An 8,773-nucleotide genomic window follows, 5' to 3' on the forward strand; every position below is an offset into this window, starting at 1 on the left:
ATGAGTCCGACTAGGAACCATGAGGTTGTGAGTTCAATCCCTGGCCTCGCTCAGTGGGTTAAGGATCTGGTGTTGCCGTGAGCTGTGGTGTAGGTTGCAGATGCAGTTCGGGATCTGGCTTTGCTGTGGCTGTGGCTGTGGCTGGCAGCTGTAGCTCCCATTAGACCCCTAGCCTGGGAACCTCTATGTGCCTCAAGTGCGGCCCTAAAAAGACCAAAAAAAAAAAAAGCAAAAAAACAAAAACAAAGCCTGTGTCTTAGAGGAACAGCTCTCCAGCTCTCTCACCAAGAAGAATGCTGGTACATTCTCCACCACCTTGTTTGTGTGTTTTTATGTAATTGTGTGTCCGTATCTTAGTGTGTACCAGCTGGGCAGAGGGAAAGGGGGAGATGGCAGGGGCCCCCATGGGGAGAATGAGTCCTTGGTTGATGTCTCTGTGTTTCTTTTCCACACACACACAGCTAGGCTCCTAAGGGTACATACCCACACTCCAGCTTTATAGGCCTTCTTAGAATCTCTTTGTGGCAAGATTCAGCCAGCTACTATCTCCTGCAGGAATGCTTCCTCATAGCCCAGGACTGAACTAACTGCCCCTCTCCTGTCTTCTACAAGCCCTGTGCCCCTCTCCAGCAGAATGTTTATCACATTCTACTGAGACTGTCTCATTTCTTGCCTGCCCCATCTCTATGGTGAAACCCTAGAGGATAGGGACCACGTCTCACTGCCTCAGTATTCCAGCCCCTGGAACCTTCAGTGCCTGTGCGGACTGGGCTGGTCTGGCCACACATGCTCCCCGTAAGACATTTTACCATCCACTCCCCTACTCCCACCACCCCCTCTGCAGTCAGGGTAGACCCAACCTAATATACCTACAGGACTTTGCCCATGGAGCCACCACCCCAGGACTTTCCTTTGGGCCAGGCAAAGGCTTGCTCTAACCCTGAAGATGGAGGCAGCCTGGGACACAGGGTGTGGGCGGCCCGGCTGATCCCGCCCCACCCCAGGGCCTGCACCGCGGGGAGACTTCCTCCTTTTTTCTGAACTTTCTGGCCCAGGCGCGAACCTTGCTGGCGCCCATGGGCTTTTAATATTTTCCGTTCCTGGCTGTTATACAATATTTCACCTCAAAAATGCATCCTCCCCCTCACCAAAGGGCACGCCTTTCCAGTGAGAGGGACGGGGCTGAGTGGAGGTGACCCACCGCATTCTGGGGCTTGAAGGCACCCAGCCCAGCACGTTGGGGAAAGAAGTGCAGAAATGTCTTCCCAGCCAGAGGGGACGGGTTCCTGGGCCAGCCTGAGGCCCCATGATCCCACTGGAAGTCCCACTCGAAGCCTGGATCCATGACCAGCAGGCGGCCACAACTCCAGTCCCACGCCTCACACCTCCCCTCTGACCCAGTCAGGTGGCTTTGCTTCTCCGAGTCCAATGTCCCTACCTGTACAGTGGGGATGACCACACTGTAAGGGTCTTTAAGGGTCCTTGGGAGTGCTGCACATTTGGATCATCCAGGAGCTTTAAAAGATGCCCAGGAGTTCCCGTCGTGGCGCAGTGGTTAACGAATCCGACTAGGAACCATGAGGTTGCGGGTTCGATCCCTGCCCTTGCTCAGTGGGTTAACGATCCGGCGTTGCCGTGAGCTGTGGCGTAGGTTGCAGACACGGCTCGGATCCCGCGTTGCTGTGGCTCTGGCGTAGGCCGGTGGCTACAGCTCCGATTCAACCCCTAGCCTGGGAACCTCCATATGCCGCGGGAGCGGCCCAAGAAATAGCAACAATAACAACAACAACAACAACAAAAAAGACAAAAAAAAAAAAAAAAAAAAAAAAAAAAGATGCCCAGCGGTGCCTGCCCTCGGTGATACTGATTTAACTGGAGCGGGTGCCGCTGGGACAGTGATAGTTTTTAAAGCTCTCAGGTGGTTCTTCTCACTCACAGCTGAGAACTGGGCTCTGACGGGAAGGTCCTTTCTAAGAGGACTCTTGACAGGTGTCAGCTGCTGTTCTGATGAGCAAGGGCCCCTGACCCCCTATTTTCCCAAAAATATGCCCCAGGGAGGCATGAGATCCACTGTCAGGGTGGAAAGGCTGGTGACGCATCCTGCAGGTGCACCCTGTGACTTTCCAAGCCGGCACTGCTGCAGACAGATGCCTCTGAGTCCCTAGCTAGTCCCAGACACAGGCCAGGACCGGGCAAACCTGTTTTGGTGACCCCTCTGCTGGGTGGGCAGGTCCTCCTCAGAAGGACTCAGCCTCCCCTCCCCAGATGCAGGCCTGAACTTGGAGAGTGGGGCTGCAGGTCCAGGTCACCCCGCTCCCTTCACCCTCACTGCAGGGAAGGGCAGCAGTCACTGGAGAATGAAGCGAGAGAGCCAGATGCTCTGTGGAGAGAGGGGGGAGGATGTTTGGGGGCCCGGTGGGGAGAATGACATCTGCTTTCCTCATCCTGAGGAGAGAGGATCTGCAGAAGGTTCCACAGCCCCGAGGAAGAAAACAGGTGGAGAGCCAAGAGCCTGGGGGTAGGGGTTGGGGGAGTGGAGAACAACAGCTTCTCACAGTGAAGGGGTTCACCTCCCCAGCCAGATCCCCATGAGTCCAGCCCTGGACAAAGGCAGAACAGGTTCTCTCCAGGGGCTGCACAGCCCCTGCCAGGGCTTCACCCAAACTCCAGTTTCCCGGTGAGGCTAGAGCCCTCAGTCTCCCCAACCCCTGGTTTTCCACAGGGCAGCAAACAGGGCGGAGGATGGGGGGCCGGAGCCTCCTCGGGGAAGAAGAGGCTGCTCGGTCTCAGGCAGCTGTGGTGGCTGGAGACTCTGTTCTGGGCTTTATTCACAGCTACAACCTGGGACCCAGGCTCCTGCCCAGAGGGCGGGGAGGAGAGGGAAGGAGGGCGGTAGGGGGAGCGTGGTGTGGGAGAGTCAGGAAGGAGGAGGAGACAGCTTGGCTGCTAGAGGGTGTGAGAATTAACCTGTGTCTTTTCTATCAGAGGAAGTCCTGGTGACTCCATTTTGTTCCTGCTTTGTCTGAGACACCCTCCTCCTAAAGCCCCCCTTTCCCTCTCCTCCCAGGAACAATTTGTTTCAAATTAGCCAACCAAGAAGAATGTGCACCCTGACCTGACTAATGGGAATGGGACAGATATACCACCCGCGTTAGGGATAAACAGGGGGGTCTTTCTTCTCGAGTGCTTTTTGAGCACTTGCGCCCTTCTGCAGAAGTAAAGAGCCTTGTCGAGATCTCCCCATGTTTGTGTGTCCCACTTTCTGACACTGACAACCGGAGCCGAGGTCACTTTTCCCCAACAAAGGGAGTCCAGGAAGAACAGAGACCACGACCACCCCCTCAGGGAGTGCTGCCTTGCCCAGGTTTGTTTTCCAACTAGGACTCTGGGCACAAGGAGGCTCTAGGATACTTGGGCTGGGCTGTGGCCTCCAGAGAAACATCTACAGCCTCAGCAAGGCCAGAGGGACCAGAGGATTACTGAGCTGGAAAAATCTTCAGTCCCACACATCTGCCCCCACCCCCTGGTACCTAAGGCGGAAAATGCACAGGTTTTGAGGCCAGAAAAACTGGATTAAACCCTGTCTCCACCGCAAACTACCTATATTCAGTCATTCATCCTACAACTATTTTCAGCTTCTACTATATACTAGACCCTGAGATAAGCACTGAGGGTACAGAAAAGAATGAAGCATAGCCTCTACCTTTGAGGAACTTACCGCATAGAGAGGGAGATGGACCCATAAACAGATCCCCATGGAACAATGTGAGATCACTGTATGGGTTAGTGTGGGCCACCTCTCTTGTGGTCCCTCTGGGGCATCCTCCTGAGGGTGACTATCAAGGAAGACTTCCTGGTGGAGGTTTCATCAGAGTAGAGTATAAAAATGAATGGCAACTGGACAAAAAGGAAGAGGAAGGACAGTCTGGGCAAAGAAGACAGCATTAGCAAAACCAGCTTAGTTGGAGGGCACGATTAGGAGTCAGGAGGTGCTGGAAGATACAGCATGTGGCAGTGTCTCTATCAAGATTCTTTGAGGAGTTCCCGTCGTGGCGCAGTGGTTAACGAATCCGACTAGGAACCATGAGGTTGCGGGTTCGATCCCTGCCCTTGCTCAGTGGGTTAATGATCCGGCACTGCCGTGAGCTGTGGTGTAGGTTGCAGACGCGGCTCGGATCCCGCGTTGCTGTGGCTCTGGTGTAGGCTGGTGGCTACAGCTCCGATTAGACCCCTAGCCTGGGAAACTCCACATGCCGCGGGAGCAGCCCAAGAAATAGCAAAAAAAGAGAAAAAAAAAAGATTCTTTGAGGAGAGCAACAGGAACTTTTAACTGAGATTTTTATTGAAAAGAAATTCACTAAAGGGATGTTGGATCCCACACGCCTGAAAGCCCAAAATCAGAAACTCAAAGCTAAGCTCCTCAAACCTACCCAGAGCAGAGAACGTGACACAGTGAGCTATGGAGGGACCCCAAGATCTTTTTTGTCCAGAGTTCTTAATCTTGGGTCCACGGAGGCTTTGGGGAAGCAAAAAGGTATATAACATTTTCAATGTGCGTATGTGTATTTTTCTGGGGACAAGGTCCATGACTTTTATCAGATTCTCAAAGGAATCCATGCAGTAGGTATGGTTCTCCCAGAAGCAAATCCTGAGATGAAGATTCATACGCAAGTGATTTAGTAAAGAAATGTTCCCAAGAGAAACCATTGAAGGAGAAAAGGAAGCAGGATAATAGGGGGAGGGGAAAAAGCCAGGCAAGAGTGAAATTTTGTGTGAAAGTGCACACTTGCTGGCAATGAAGTACGGAATACTCAGGCCAGAAAGAAACAAGAGCCAGAATTGAGAGGGGCATTGGATGGTTTTTGTTTTTTGGGTTTTTTTTGGGTTTTTTTTTTTTTTTTTTTTTTTTTTTGGTCTTTTTAGGGCTGCACCAGAGGCATATGGAAGTTCCCAGGCTAGGGGTCAAATCAGAGCATCAGAGCTATAGCTGCTGGCTTATACCACAGCCACAGCAATGTGGGATCCAAGCCAAGTCTGCAACCTACACCATAGCTCATAGCAATGCTGGATCCTTAACCAACTGAGCGAGGCCAGGGATCAAACCCGCGACCTCATGGATACTAGTTAGGTTTGTAACTCACTGAGCCACAATGGGAACTCCCTTTCTTGCTTTCCTGATTATTTTTTTCTTATTCCATTTTTTCCTTTCCTAGTTTGCAAAGTAACTCCTTTTTGCTATTTTTAGTAATTATACTAGAAATTTTAATATGCATATTTTTCTAAGTCTGAAGTTAATATCTTTAATGTTTTCTTTATAAAGCAAGGACCTTAGAACTAAATCTAATCACTCTTATTTTAGCTTATATATTACTGCTCTTATGTATTTGAATTTTATCTTTTTTTTAAGCTTACAAAGACACTGTTAGAACTGTTTATACAAAATTTGTTTTTACTCATAGAGGTGCCAGTTTCTTTGTTCCGCATTCCTTCTTGTTTCTCATTCCTCCCTTTTGGAATCACTTTCTTTCTGCTTGCTAGTGGCAAAATACAGTTTTCCTTCATCTCACTGTGTTATTATTTTTTCCTTATTCTTAAATTATCTTTTCACTGGTTTTAGAATTCTTGGTTGACAAGCATTTTCTCTCAGCAGAGTGAAAATATAATTCTACTATCTTCCAGATATTAAGAAATCAGCTATTCCAGTCTAACAACATTACTTTGGAAACAATCTGTCCTTAAGACTTTCTCTGTCTTTAGTAATCTGCATTTTTCACTATGATGTGTTTACTTGTGGATTTCTTTTTATTTATTCTTTTAGGGATTAGCAAGATTTTGGGGGGGCACACCTGCAGCATATGCAAGGTCCCAGGCCAGGGATCAAACCCCAACAGCAGCTGCGACCTATGCCACAGCTCTGGCAATGTCAGATCTTTAACCCTCTGCACCAGCTGGGATCAAACCTGCACCTCAGCAGCGACCTGAGACACTGCAGAGACAAAGCTGGATCCTTAACCTGCTGCACCATAGTAGGAAGTCCCCAAGATTCTTGAATATATGGATTGACAGATTTCTGGATGAATCTCAGCTACCAACTATTCAAAAATTACTGGCCCATAACCTCTCTTCTCCTTCCAGAACTTCTAATTAAATGTATTTTAGACTATTTCACTCTATCCTCATATCTTTTAACTACTCTTTCATATTGTCCATCTTTTTATTTCTGTGTTGCATTTTAGAGAATTTATTCAGGTCTGACTTCAAGGTTTCATTTTATTATGTCTGATATAGTCAATTGTGTCTCATCTATTAAACCCAACCATTAAATTTGTAGATTTAGTTATAAGTTAAATTTCTAGAGGGCCATTCTATTGCTTTTTTTTTTTTTTTTTTGCTTTTTAGAGCCATACCTGTGGCATATGGAGGTTCCCAGGCTAGGGGTCCAATCAGAGCTACAGCTTCTGGCCACAGCCACAGCCACAGCCACAGAGGATCCAAGCTGTGTCTGCGACCTACACTGCAGCTCATGGCAACGCCAGATCCCCAACCCACTGACTGAGGCCAGAGATCAAACCTGAAACCCCATGGTTCCTAGTTGGATTCGTTTCCACTGCACCATGACGGGAAGTCCTACCTTGCCCTTCTTTAGAGTATCTTATTCCCTCTCAAATTTTGAAGTTTCTCTTCTACTCTTTTGGCATTTTAAACATAGCTGTCTGATAATTCCAATATCTGAAGTCTATGCAGATTTGTTTCCACTGTTTTTTTCCTTGAGTGTTTTGTGATTTTCATCTAGGAGCTATTTATTTCTTTGGAGCTTTCTCTGCAGAAGTCCTTGAGGTCTGGGGTGAAGGTGGTTTTCAGGAGGGTTTGCATTTGAGTTGCCAGATGCTCATGGTGTTACCAGCCTGGGCCCACTTTATGTCTCTTTTTTTTTTTTTTTTTTTTTTTTGTCTTTTGTTGCTGTTGTTGCTATTTCTTGGGCCGCTCCCACGGCATATGGAGGTTCCCAGGCTAGGGGTCCAATCGGAGCTGTAGCCACCGGCCTACGCCAGAGCCACAGCAACACGGGATCCGAGCCGCGTCTGCAACCTACACCACAGCTCACGGCAACGCCGGATCGTTAACCCACTGAGCAAGGGCAGGGACCGAACCCGCAACCTCATGGTTCCTAGTCGGATTCGTTAACCACTGCGCCACAACGGGAACTCCTGGGCCCACTTTAAATTAAATGCTGGGCTAAATTTTTCAGACCACCTAAGAAGTGTGAATCTGGGCTTCAAACAACATGGTATGGCTTATAGGTTTGAATTGGCAAAGGCTATCTCATTTTCTCCTGAGAAGGGAAATTAAGGTGGGCATTTCTCTTTTCTGTCTCTTGGGAGGTGGTGGTACCTCTATCTGGTTCATTCATTCACTAAAGTCCCAATCTTATGTGGGGAAGGTCTTATTAGACGTCCCACTTTAGAGAGGCCTTAAGTTTCTGAAGTGAGCTAGAACTGGCTCCTACCAGCTCAGAAGAACTCAATAGGCATTTTGCATGCCAGTTCTTGGTACCATTGATAGCTTGAAACTGGCCATGGTGGGAGTGTTTTTACCATGGAAATCAGCAAATCCTAAAAATAGGGTGCTTTGTTTCATTGGCGATCCAGTTACTAGCATACCACTGGTGTCTCTCAAATCACCCCACCCCTAAAAGTTCAAATTTATTGAGTTAAAACAGAAAAATGATAAAACTTCAGGAGTGCAAGATGGAAAAGTGCTAGGCATCTGCTTTACAACGCTGTGCTTACAGTTAACAATACTGTACTTTACACCTAAAATTTTAAGAGGGTACAGCTCATTAAATACATATGAAATATATATTATATCTATAGATAGAGATGGACCACATATTATATAACCACAACATAAGCAAACGAATAAAACAGCTCAACTTACCTCTCTGGATTCTTGCGGTGTTTAGCTTGAATATTTCTCACTGTCTTGCCAGCTCCTCAGTGCATTTAAAAAGTTGGTTTTTTTTTTTTTCTTTTATCCAGAATTGCTTTCAGAAGGAAGCTTACTTAGGGTACTGCACCCATCTTATTACCAGAAAAGGAAGTGTTCTCAGTTTCTCAACCTAGAAATTGAGACTATTGTGCTAAATCAGTAATTCTTAACACTTTAGGGACACAGGCCTTTTTAAAATTCGATAAAAACTAGGGCCTAGAGACCCTCTCCCCAGGAAAATACACACAAAGGAAATGTATGTTTCTGCCCCCCTGAAACCATGCCTGGGCCCAAGATTAAGAACCCCCAAAGTTGGCTTCCTGCCAGAGCTAACTTTGATAGCCCTGTAAGTTCTCCACCCTGAGCAGAGAGTTTCCACCAGTCTCCTTTTGGGTGAGTATGAGGAGTACAGACCTTTAAGTTTCTGAACTGGGGCTTCCAGGATCTGCAGGGCCTCTTGGAAAGGAGAAACTGAGAGCTGTCAACCAAAACTTACACAGAGCTAAACCACAAGCAATAGTCCTTCAACCAGACCTCTCCACATATCACATCTCTAATCTAAAGGTCACTCTGGCTACTGTATGGATGGCCCCTGCCAGATGCTGAGTCAGGTCTGGAAGAGCTGGGAGACTCTTGTCTGAAGTACTTCCCTTCTCTAGGAGACTCTCCCACACATATGCTCAAGCCAGCAGCAGCCTAAGTCATGGATGTTCAGCCTAGACTTCTGCACCCTATACTTGACCTCCTTGGTCTCTCTTCCCAGGCACAGGAAGTCCTGCCATCT

General features: G+C 47.9%; 1 protein-coding gene across 1 annotated transcript in view; it reads right to left on the bottom strand.

Annotated features, from left to right (window-relative positions):
- The window catches only part of CILP (cartilage intermediate layer protein), a 34,359-nt gene extending 25,815 nt beyond the window's left edge, over nucleotides 1-8,544 (bottom strand). Inside the window, exons 1-2 of the mRNA XM_021083365.1 lie at nucleotides 8,404-8,544; nucleotides 7,939-8,132 (exon numbers count right to left, since the gene is read on the bottom strand). The gene's annotated coding sequence lies outside the window, so the exon portion shown is untranslated. The remainder of the gene's footprint in view (nucleotides 1-7,938; nucleotides 8,133-8,403) is intronic.

Source organism: Sus scrofa, chromosome 1 (genome assembly GCF_000003025.6).
Source record: "Sus scrofa isolate TJ Tabasco breed Duroc chromosome 1, Sscrofa11.1, whole genome shotgun sequence".
Lineage (NCBI taxonomy): Eukaryota > Metazoa > Chordata > Mammalia > Artiodactyla > Suidae > Sus > Sus scrofa.